Here is a 12,486-nt window from a genome sequence, read left to right on the forward strand (position 1 = left end):
ATTCATGTGGTTAAAAAAGTCCAACAATACAGAAGAGTGATTTTAATGCATGACTAGGGTTAAAACCACTACACGGTGTAGCATATCTAAAGCAAATGTTAAAAAGAAAACAAAAGTAAAAACCGGGAAAAGAAAGGAAAAAGAGGAAAAAGCCTGCCTTGGAGGATGCATCGGTAACTGGGAGAAAAGCTTTTTGTACTCTGGGTCTGGCCTCTGTCGGGCTAATGACAACTCCTGAACGTGAAGGCAGATGTGTCCCCTCCCCCCGAAATCTCTCTTTTCCCCGGGGGCAGAGTCTCAATAACAGACCAGGGCACTGCCAAATCCGACAGGAAACAGGAGAGTGAGCTCTGACTCAAGATGTCTCAGGATTAAATTCCCTGCATTCAATTAAATATGTAGGGGCACCATCAATATCTCAGTTGACGTTCTTCCTGCCAAGCCATCCTGCATTTGCCAACAGCTCTCTCATTCCCACACAGCTTTGGTGTCATCCCTTCTCTCAAGCCCCATGTTTGCTAACATGTCAATGACCACTAAGGTCGCAAAGTTGCCTAATAGCATGGGTCAAGCCTCTGTGTGAGATTTCCTACTCTTCTGGTGGTCCCTGAGGCCCCACCTCTGGTCCCCTTGCTCCTGAATGGTGACCATTCAAAACCTCAAGAGAAGTGATGTGTTGATTAAAGATGTCCAACATTACCCTTGAGGCATTACAGATGAGCAAAATAATTCCAAGTGAAGAGGGATATTTTTGCTGGAAAATTGCCTGTAGGGAAAATTGCCTGCAAAGGACAAAATTGATAAGGAGAAATAAACAAGAAGATGAATGTTAAACATCTTATGAAATGTGAAGATTCTCTGATTGAATATATTTCCAACTGTCTTATAAAAATAATTAGAGGAGATTTTCATATGTTCACTTTGATACATTTAACATATTTTGCAGTACCTTATTGTTTTCAGAAAACAAATACCCATGCTTTTATGACTTTTATGTCTTTCTAAGAGCTGGGCATCGTAAGGGACCTTAGAAAATCATCAGACTCGGCCACCTGGCTGTGTTAGGGAATGTAGAATTATGAGTACCCTTAGAGGCAGCTTAGCTGGTAGAGAACAAAGGCATTGGAGAAGACTGGATCTGGGGTTAAACCCATGTTCTGCTCTTTACTAGCTGCATAATTGAAGGCAAATTACTTACCCTTCATAAAGCCCAGATTCTGTATCTGTAAAGTGAGACTCCTAATACCGGTTTCACAGAGTTGTTAGAAGGATTAAATGAGCCATGTCTAGAAAGCATTTAGTACCGACTCTCTTTAGGAATAATATACACATATTGCTATCATCATTATTCAAAAAGAAGATGACTTTCCCTTGTTTCAACAGTTTAAAATCTTGGGTGGAAAGGAATAGTGCAAAAGAGAAAAAAAGAAAAGAACACAAGTTAGTGCATAATAAAGCTCTCAACTAGGAAGAAAGACAAAGGAGCAGGTTCTGGATTCATGTCAAGACTGGTTTAGTCAATAACTGTGTGACCTTTGGCAAGTTATTTAACTTTTCTGAGCCTCTTATTTCCTTATCTATACTATGCAATTATTAAACTAAATGAGTATGTACAACTTCTAAGAGTCCACAAACAATGAGAATCCTCAAGCTATTTTTAATATTTCAAAAAACTCAATAAAATCAAAGTTTGTACCGAGATAAAACTGCTTAGATTAACTAAACTATCAAAATTCTTTGCTTTTGCAGGACTAAAAAAAAAAAAAAAATCACCTTTGAATGATAACATTACTTTTCATGCAGATAACAAATGATGGTCAATAGTAACATTTCAGGAATTTGCGAGAGAGATAATAATAAAATGTATTCTTGGTTATTAGAAGGGCAGAAACTACTGTAGAACTTAAGATTTTCCAGTACTGTTTCTTTTTTTTTAATTTTTTTTAAATTTTTTAACGTTTATTTATTTTTGAGACAGGGAGAGACAGCATGAACAGGGGAGGGTCAGAGAGAGAGGGAGACACAGAATCTGAAACAGGCTCCAAGCTCTGAGCTGTCAGCACAGAGCCTGACGCGGGGCTCGAACACACGGACCGCGAGATCATGACTTGAGCCGAAGTTGGATGCTTAACCGACTGAGCCACCCAGGCGCCCCTCCAGTACTGTTTCTTATTTGATTATTTCATGGATTTGGTCGAAGCAGTTATTCCTGAAAATCAATGCAATAGGTTTTCAGTTCAAAATTTTTTTTCTTATTTCCCCCAAATTTCCTACAAAAACCTCTGCCGTGACAGCTTCACATTCCTACTTCTCATGTCTTGCTTTTGCCTCAGCAACCCCTCTCCTCCCAGGGCTACATCTTCTTCACAGTCCCACAAGCTTGAGACCCAAACTACTCCTCCATGTCACACTTTTGTCAGTAGTTACAGGTCTTCGGTCCGACCACCAGCCTGATACTTCATAGCTCATTTCCTACACCTGCATCTATTTCTTACCTTCCCATTTAGACTGTAAACTCAAGGACTGATCATTGTTTTAGAGTCATTTCCTAGCCCCCTTTCCCATAAAGCCCATGAATTTTAATTAAAGAAATTGATTGTCACTGTTCAGGCATGAAAATCATTGATGCATGCCCAAACTAGCTGGTGATAGTTTGATGACAACCAGGATATCGATAGTGTCAATGTATATCCTATCAAAATACTTGTTAATAACTTATTAATAAATAGTACCCAAAAAACTGGCAGACATAACCATAACCAAACGGCAAAAAATTCACAGCACTGAGAATGGAACAAACTGACATCATGTACGTCGTTATGTGATACTCCGAGGAGAGCACAGTGTCACTGCCATGGTATTCATGCCAAAAAGCATACCTGGAATCTAATCACGAGGAGAAAGCAGACATATTTAGATGGAAGACTAGCCCACAAAATATGAGTCTTAAACACCTAAAAAATATTAAGTACATAAAGCACAAGGAAAGACTGAAGAATTATTCCAAGTTGTAGGACATGACAACTAAATACAACAATCTTAGATTGAAATCCTCAGTTTATAAAGTATCTTATTGGAAAAATTAGTAAAATTTGAATGGAGTCTATAAATTTGATGGTGGTAAACTATCAAAGTTAATTTTCTGATGCTGATGGCTGTTCCGTGTCTATGTAGTAGACTGTCTTTATTTTTAGAAAATTAACACTAAAATCTTGAGGGGTAAAATCTTGTATATATATGTATATATATATATATGTATATATATATACATATATATATGTATATATATATACATATATATATATATATATACATATATATGGAGAGAGAGATGTGGAAAATATTGAACTGGCTAATCTGAGTGTAGGTTATATGGAAGTTCTTTGTACCATTCTTGCAACTTTTTTGTATGTAACTTTTTTGTATGTTTGAAATTATTTCAAAATTAAAGGTTAAAAATTAATGGATTTCAGTACAACCAATATGAGAAATTAAATTAATAACCTAAGCCTGAGAAATTAACAAATATAAAAGATGTTATCCTAAGACAACATCCTAAAGTGTGATATAATAGAAATATCATATATAATAACAATTCTTTGGGGAAGAACCATAATCTATTGATAGAGAATAGGCTGAAATGAAATCAAAAGATGCTACAGTTTAGGCATAAAGAAAATCTCCTTTATTGCAACTTCATTACTGACATTATATATGGTTATTCTTTGCTCATTCTGAAATGGAATACACTTGATCCTTGAACAATGCAAGGGTTAGGGTGCCAACCTCTGCACAGTCAAAAATCGAGTATAACTTTTGACTCCCCCAAAACTTGACTACCATTAGCCTACTGTTTACTGGAAGCCTCGTGGATAATGTAAATAGTCAATTAATCCAGATTTTGTACATTATATATATAATTAACCCAGATTTTATGCACTATATTCTTTAATAAAGTCAGAGAAAAGAAAATGTTAAGAAAATCATGAAAGAAAATACATTTATAGTACTGTACAGTATTTATCGAAAAAATCCGTGTATAAGTGGATCCATGCAGCTCAAACCTAAGTTGCTCAAGGGTCAACTGTATATACGAAGTATGGACTTACTGGAGAAAAACATCTCTGGATTTGCTTGAAAATTCAATGTAATTATTTTCTCATATTTCTGAGTGACCCAGAACAAATGCCATGCAATCCCTTTGCCCAGCCCCATGCATATATTGTTACTCCATGGTAACAACTAGAACAAACATTCATTTTTTCACCTTAAACAGCATCTAATCCATAAGCAACTTGAGGAGCATAGTGTGGGATTAGTGTGCCTTTCTTACTGAGAAAAAGACAATGAAGGGACTGACGTGCTTCTTGGAGGAGCCATACCTTTTTAAACCCTACCCAACAATGACAGATGGCCTGGTGCATTTAGCTCAAAGTATATTCTATAATGGTAATTCTCAAAGTGTGGTCCCTAGACCAGCAGCATCAACATCACCAAGGAATGTTTACAGGTTTTCAAGTCCTGTTCCAGACCTACTGAATCAGAACTCTAGAAGTGGGGCTCAGCAATATGAGTTTATTAAATTCATCAGGAGATTCTGAAGCATGCTGAAGGTTGCAAACTGCTGATAACTCATCCACTCAGCAAGTTTGAAAGAACATTGTCTGCTAGGAAATACTCAGGCACCTGTGTCTCCTCAGAAAAGGGACTAATTCCCAATTTCCTTACCGTTAAAAGCCTTCAGAAAGAATCACCATAATTTAAATGGCTCGAGCTCTCAGGGAACTGCTTAATATGACCATAAATAAAAATTTAAAAACAATTAGAGAGGCACCAGAAGCTCTTTTTATCCTCTTGTGATCCTCTAAATGCACCAAGGACTTGCCACTTGGCTATTATAATTTTATATCCACCTCTATATTAAGGTTCTTGGTTTGTAGTGTTTGCTTTGGGAACCAAATGCCTGTCATTTTATGGCACCATGGAGTGATTAATAAAGGCTTTTATAATGCAGTGAATCGCTATGTGAACACATCCTGCTCATTAAATGAAAATGGCTCAATACAATACCTGCAAGCCAGCAAGCACTAGAGTGTCCTATGGGGCAGGCAGAGGAGTCTGTTTGAAGTTTAAGATAAAGCAGGATTGGGAAGCCTAACAACCTTATGAGAGATGTGGCGGGGATGAACAGCGGAGGGAAGCACAGGAGGGAAGGGCACTTCTGAATTCCCATCTGCCTGGAGTGTGAGTGGAGGTGGGTCACAGTGGAAGCGCTTTGCGTGCCATCGGATCCCTGAGTGGTTTTGTACCCTGGGTGCAAAGGTTCAGAAAGGACACAAGAGCACTCCAGTCATATTCGTTTTGGTGTTTCTTTTCTAACTCAGTGATTTAGTCAGTTCAGGCTACTGTAACAAAAATACCATAGACTGGGTGGGAGGGGCTTAAACAACGAATGTTTATTTCTCACAGTTCTAGAGGCTGGCAAGTCCAAGATTAAGGCATCAGCAGATGCTGGGTCTGATGAGAGTTGGCTTTCTGCTTCATAGGTCTCCCTCTTCTCACTGTATTTTCAAGTGTGGAAAGGGGGCAAGGGAACTCTCTGGATGTCTTCTACAAGGGCACTAATCCCATTGATGTGGGCTGTACCCTCATGACCTCATCACCTCTTAAAGGCCCCATCTTCTAATACCATCACATTGAGGATTAGGTTTCAGTGTATAAATTTTGGGGAGACATGACATTCAGTCTATAGCACATAACTTTGCCAGAATTTAGGAATCTTGGGGTACCTGGGTGGCTCAGTCAGTCAAGTGTCCAACTCAATATCAGGTCAGATCATGATCCCAGGGTTGTGGGATCGAGCCCCACATCAGGCTCCATGCTTATGATCCTCTCTCTCTCTCTCTCTGCCCCTCTCCTCAGCTTACTCTCTTAAAAAAGGGGGGGGGGCGGAGAAGACAAAGTTAAAGAAGTTAGAAATCTTGTTAACTTTAAAGGAGAAGACATATTTAAGTAATTTGGATTGGTCATTCTCTCTTGCCAAAGGACAATCCCCATGGCTCTGAGATCTTTGAGAGTAAAATATTTTCCTTCTAGGACAAATTCTGCCTGAAGTTTGCTGTGACATCTGGAAAAAGTCATTTCAACTCCATTTATAAATGACTTATTTCTCCATATTAGACAGAATTACCTCTTGTTAATAAATGGACACACTTGTGCCACAGGTCATAATTAGCAGTTCCACTTAACAGTCCCTTCACTGGCACTCTAAGACTTGAAGCCTCACTGAACCAAAGTTCACACTCATGAGGTGGCCCCAGGCCTGAGACACGGGAAAGACTAGAAGTTTCACTAACATGATGGGCAGTCCATCCAGGAAGAGTCATCCCCAGCACAAAAGCTGCAGTTAGCTTTTTCTGAGCCCTATAACTTCAGATCATTTAAATGGTGGCTCTGAGGAAGTACTATAGGCCAGTGCTCCTGGAACCTTTGGAGCCATAGACCTTCTATAGGTCTACTTCCAGGTATGAGGCTAGTTCTCCATATTCAGCCCTGGTTGCCTATCCTACTATTCCCGGGGCTCCACTTTACCTATCTCTTAGAAATTAAATCTTTTCCCTCCACTAAGGCTACCTACCTTAAATTCACACCTGCCTTCTTTTTTTTTTCAATAAGTTTATTTATTTTGAGAGAGAGAGAGAGGGAGAGAGAATGGGGGAGGGGCAGAAAGAGAGGGAGAGAATCCCAAGGAGGCTCCACGCTGTCAGAGCAGAGCCGGATGCAAGACTTGATCTCACAAACTGTGAGATCATAACCTGAGCCAAAATCAGGAGTCATAAGCTCAACCAACTAAGCCACCCGGGTGCCCACTTCAAACATGCCTTCTAACGGAGGCCACCATAAACCCACCATCAAGCCTTTGAAGAGAAAGCAAGCTTTAATGAGTATTCCACTATATTGGTTAGTTGAAATGATGTGCAATTTCTTGCTTATACCACAGCTAGGAGAAGTGAATCCACTTCAGTTAAATTACATTCAATCTTTCCACCAACCTGAACTATTTGCTTTTCCTGGAATGTTCAGCAATATGCTATGCAAATTTTACCTCTGAGTCTTTGAGCATATTGTTCCATCATCAACAACAACATCATAGCTAAAATTTATGAGATGTCTACTTAGGCTTTCAAAAGAAATTACATCTATGTATTCATTTATAGCCCACCAAACTTTTTGGGTAGTTACTATTAACAACTCCATTTCAGATAAGAAGTCAGGGGATTTGTAAAACTTGTCCAGAGGTTTACAGCTACTTAGTGGTAGAATAAAAGTCAAATCTGGTTATTGTAACAGGGGTGCCCCACCCCAGCCCCCTACCCTGGTAACCCTTACTCAACCTTTAGATCAGGGTCAGGATCATCTATTGCAGCACACACTCTATGACCCCAGTTCAGGATTCCTCTTCAGGAGGCACCTCTACCTCATCACACGGCAGCGTTTTCTCTATATGTGTTACTCTCCTCTTGCTTCTGCCTGTGTTGGAGAGTGGTACTCATGTGGATCAGGAGTGTTCATGACACCTTATTAAGATCTTTTAGCCTTTAGGATATCTGTGAGGAGTCATGTTTTTAGCTGTTCTGGTGAAATGTGCGGAAACTGCTGGGATTCCATCTGATTATTTAGAACAGGAGGCATTCAGACTAGAGGTAGGAAATGCTAGAAAGAAGGGCAAAGGGTGCTATACAGGTTGGGGCCAGTTGAGAGTCCAGAGCATGTGGGCACATTATAATTGCTCCACTATTTGAAGTTGGACTGCTTGGCAGGGTGTAAACCCAGCATTTAGGAGAGGGGGAGTAGGATCCTACTCCCACATCTACCTCTCACTGGCTGTGGGACTTTGAGCAAATTATTAAAATTGTCTGATTAGCAATTTCCTTTGTGAAGAATCTTTTAGTTCCAAAGCTATATCCTTTGCTTCAAAAATATGCTTAATAACACTTTATAAGAATATGAAATAATTCTTTAAAAAAAAAAGGCAAGGCAAATGAGAATAACTATTCTTACAATGAATTAAAAATTTTTTCATTCTCACTTAGAAAAAAAAAAAAAGAGGAATGCATGACCTGGAGGGAAAAAGAATGTGTTTGCAAATGACTGCTTTTGGAGTCTTTGCATTTGCGGTTAGTGCAAAAAGCAAAAAAGTACCTTATGGTCCTATTTAGTAATAATCCCAAAGGACTGAGTAGGCATACTGTAGAGCCCTGTGATTTTATCAGCCATAGAATCTGAGCTGACAAGAGCAGTTTAGCAAACTTGGTGTTTTTCAGAGGTGTGGGCAACTCTCTAGACTCTGGTCACCCATAGACTAACCAACCCCTTCCTTTTTAAGTTTGATATACTGCTTCTCTGTTAACATTGAGCCAATATTCTGGGAAAGTCTGTAAAACAAAAAGTCCAGGACGTGACTTGGACAGATTGCTGACTGTCTTTCACAGGCTGGATTTTATGAACTCTTCCATGTATGACAGTGTTTTGTTTTGGGTTTAATGTATTCGATGGTGGAGGGATACTGAACCAAACCATTGTGGTGAGGCTCACAAAGATTATTTAATAGAGTCCTAGGCAGGCCACAGAGAGGGATTCATTATGCGCCAAGAGTGAGATTCCAATGATGTGTATTCAAAATAGGCTATTGTCATTAAAAATTGAGTTTAGTGAGGTGAAAATGCTTCAATTTATTAGCAGGTCATGCAGTAGGATGAAAAACTATCTAAAATAGACTATTGCTGCAATAAAAATCATCAGGGATGAATAACTAGATACTAAACATCACCACACCTCTGCACACTTTACAAGGTAAGCAATTCCTGCACGCTTATATTAATCCATAGTTTCTAAATCTCTTCTTTCAGAAGCCAACAGTCCATCAGTCCAAGAGACAACTTGGTGTTTGCTGCTATATGATCATGAACAGAAGGATCTGCTTTCTGCTTGGATGTTGGTGGGGCATGTAATCCTGGTCACAGCTACAATAGCTTTTACTTTTCAACCCCTCACTGTTTGTAGAAGATGGGATTTAGTATTTTGTTGGGGTATCAGAGGTAACATAAACTTTGAACTTACTTTTAAAAAGTGCGAGATTTATCTGGAAAGAAAGCATACAGAAAAATAACTATAGTCTTTAATATCCTTTGAGCATCTGTTGTTTGTCAGCACTATATTAAGTGCTTTACATGCATTGTTTTATTTAATCTGTAAAGCAATGATGCAGGTAGATGTTATTATTATTCCCTTTAACAGTTGAGGACATTGAGACTTAGACACATTAAGCACCTTCCCAACATCACACAGCAATTAAGCAGAACAGCTGGAATTTGAACTGAGTGAGGCACATCTGGCTTCACATCCTTACCTCCTAACTGCTCAAAAGACAATAAAACTCTCTTGCAAGTGATATGGAAACAAGTGCAAATGTGCCAACTGAGTTCATAAGTCTTCATCAAGACCTGGAATAAAGAAATAGAGTTTGTTGATAATGATATTTGAGAGATGAAGTTCGAATATTTTTCTTTCATCAGAATGGACATAAAATATCACCAGGAACATGGTGAAGAGATTAACATACTAGTGAGTGTATTTTATGCCAGTTTCTACCACTAAAACTCATCCCCTTTATGATCTGGGCTTCCTTCCTTCCTGACCACACCGTCCTTCCATCTCTGCATTTTTGCCCTCTATGCCAAGAGTTACTGCCTGAAAACCTGAAAGAAATGAAAAAGGAGTCTTAGCACCATTTGAATTCTGTCCTTTTCATCTGAAGAAGTGGCATTATGTGGATAAAGGGATTTAGTTTCTGAGGAACCAGCTTCTAGACTTGACCATGGCTACCTCCTTCTCACTGGCCCACTTTCCTCCACCTCAGACCCAGATGATCCAGGTGATGGAGCAGGGCCAATGCCTCCACCACCCACCCCACATTATCTGACCCCTTGAAATCTCTTGTGGCTTCCAGTTGTGTTCCCTCCATATAGGTCAGGCTGCTCTGGCCCTACTATGGGGCTCTTTATCTGATCCCTGGATCTGTAATGAATCTCATTCCTTCTTTCAGGTTTCCTTCATTTTGCCCAAACCCATCTCCTTACCATGTGCTTCATATTGTTCTACCAAGCTTACCCCACTGTCATGGAAGCCATTCCCAGGTTTCATCCAGTAGTCTCTCTATTGGGAAAAGTCTTTCCCTTGCTTTCATTTCTTCTGAGATTCTCCCTGATTTGAGTGATAATTGCTCTGTGTGTGTGTGGGATGTGTGTGTGTGTGTGTGTGTGTGTGTGTGTACAATGCCCACAACAATGAAAACTTCAGACAAATATGAAAATTAGTGATAATTTATGGGCTTGCTTATATATTTATTATTCCATGTACTTTCTTCTTGCACGGTTGGGTGTGGTAATTTAAAGGGCGGGCCTACACCAGCCGACTCCATCTTGTTCTGTGTCCTTCACCTTGACCACACCTCCTCCCCTTGAGTAACTCCCCCCTCACCTGCCTAACAGGACTCGGACCCTTCCCCAGCCAATCGGCTGAGGCCACAGCCATTACCTCACCAACTGCCCCTAGGCCCCAATAAAACCTTTGTCCTTTTGAAACTCGCTCTCTTTCCCTGGTATCTCACCGCTGCGTCGGTGCAGGTAGGGGATTGAGCTCGAGCTAGCTCGAATAAAGGCTCTTTGCTTTTGCATCGGACTCGGCTCCCTAGTGGTCTTTGGGGATCACAAATTCTGGGCATAACATTTGGGGGCTCGTCTGGGATCCCCAAGAACCCCGAGGCACCCCCGACCCGGAGAGCCTGACTGGCCATGGTTAGTGTCTGTTTGTTCTGTCTTTTCTGTGTGAGCTCATTTCTGGAATTCTGGTAGTGCCCGACGCGGTCTAAGTGGACGCACTGGAGTACCACGGGCCGGGAGTTTCGGAAGACGTTCCGATTCTCCCTTCTGGAGGGACGTGGAATCCCCTCAAAGGTCTGAGACAAGGCGGGTCGCTCCCGCTGGTCGGCGTGAGGCCGTCGTCTTTGGAGGGACGTGGAATCCCCTCATCAGTTTTGGAGGGACATGGAATCCCCTCAAAGGTCTAAGCTAGCTTGCAGTTTTGCTTCCATGGAGTTGGAAGACTTTCCAGGGGCCCTCTGTTTGTCTGTTTTTGTGTTTCTCTGTTTTGTTCTGTGGACTTACTGGACGGACGTTATGGGACAGACTCAGACTACTCCTCTAAGTATTATGATTGATCACTTTAAGGATGTGAGGGGAAGAGCTAACAACCTCAGTGTGGAAGTCCGAAAGGGTCGGTTGCAGTTTTTTTGTTCTAGCGAGTGGCCAACTTTCAATGTCGGATGGCCACCAGAGGGGACCTTCGACCTCCCTACCATCCACCGAGTCAGGAGTATCATCTCTCAGCCTAAGACGGGCCATTTTGATCAGCTCTCTTACATTATCACTTGGCAGGACCTTGTAGAAGACCCACCCTCTTGGCTTAAGCCCTTCCTAACCCTGCTCCCTCCAGAGCCAAAACCCATTCTTGCTTTGCAGGAGACAGAAGAGGAAAAGTCTTACCCAGCCTTCAGCACCCCTCTACCCTGTCCTACAGGGGGGTACTGAAGAAGAATTAATTTTTCCTCCCCCATATAACCCCTCTAGGATGCCGGAAGAACACCATCCGCCTCCCCCTCCGGGGGAGGCAGATGCTGTTCCGAGAGCGGGAGGCGGAAACGCTCCAGGGGGAAGCCCGCCCTTTACCAGACAAAGGGCTCAGAGGGGGCAATCCGCCTCCGCCGCTGACTCCACTATTCTGCCCCTGAGAGCCACCGGACCCCCAGACGCGGAGGGGAATCAGCCCCATCACTATTGGCCTTTCGCCACTAGTGACCTCTACAATTGGAAAGCTCAGAATCCTAAGTTTTCCGAGAAACCGGCAGGGCTTATTGATTTATTAGACTCTGTTCTTTTTACCCATCAGCCCACGTGGGATGATTGCCAGCAGCTTTTGCAGGTCCTGTTCACGACTGAAGAAAGAGAAAGAATCCTCAGTGGGGCCCGAAAACTAGTTCCAGGCGCAGACGGGAATCCCACCACCAACCAGGCTCAGATAGATGCCTCCTTCCCTTTAACTCGGCCCCAGTGGGATTTCAACACGGCAGAAGGTAAGGAGAGGCTCCAGGTCTACCGCCAGACTCTAATGGGGGGTCTCTGAATGGCTGCTAGAAAGCCAATCAATTTGGCCAAGGTAGGAAATGTACAACAGGGAAAAGATGAATCTCCGGCTGCCTTTTTAGAATGGATCATGGAGGCATTCCGTACCTATACCCCCATGGATCCAGAGGCTCCAGAAAGCAAGGCAGCTGTTATCATGGCCTCTGTAAACCAATCGGCCATAGACATTAGGAGAAAATTACAGAAAATAGATAGACTAGGAGAAAAAAGTCTGCAGGACTTACTG

The 12,486-nt window shown here is 41.5% G+C and overlaps 1 long non-coding RNA gene across 2 annotated transcripts in view; it reads left to right on the top strand.

The window, feature by feature from the left end:
• LOC113598695 (uncharacterized) overlaps positions 1-9,133 on the top strand; it is a 48,602-nt gene extending 39,469 nt beyond the window's left edge. For both annotated transcript variants that reach the window (XR_003419365.2, XR_008298351.1), the window contains one exon: positions 8,910-9,133. This is a non-coding gene — a long non-coding RNA (uncharacterized LOC113598695). The remainder of the gene's footprint in view (positions 1-8,909) is intronic.
• The last annotated feature ends 3,353 nt before the right edge of the window (positions 9,134-12,486 follow it).

This window comes from Acinonyx jubatus, chromosome B2, assembly GCF_027475565.1.
Source record: "Acinonyx jubatus isolate Ajub_Pintada_27869175 chromosome B2, VMU_Ajub_asm_v1.0, whole genome shotgun sequence".
Lineage (NCBI taxonomy): Eukaryota > Metazoa > Chordata > Mammalia > Carnivora > Felidae > Acinonyx > Acinonyx jubatus.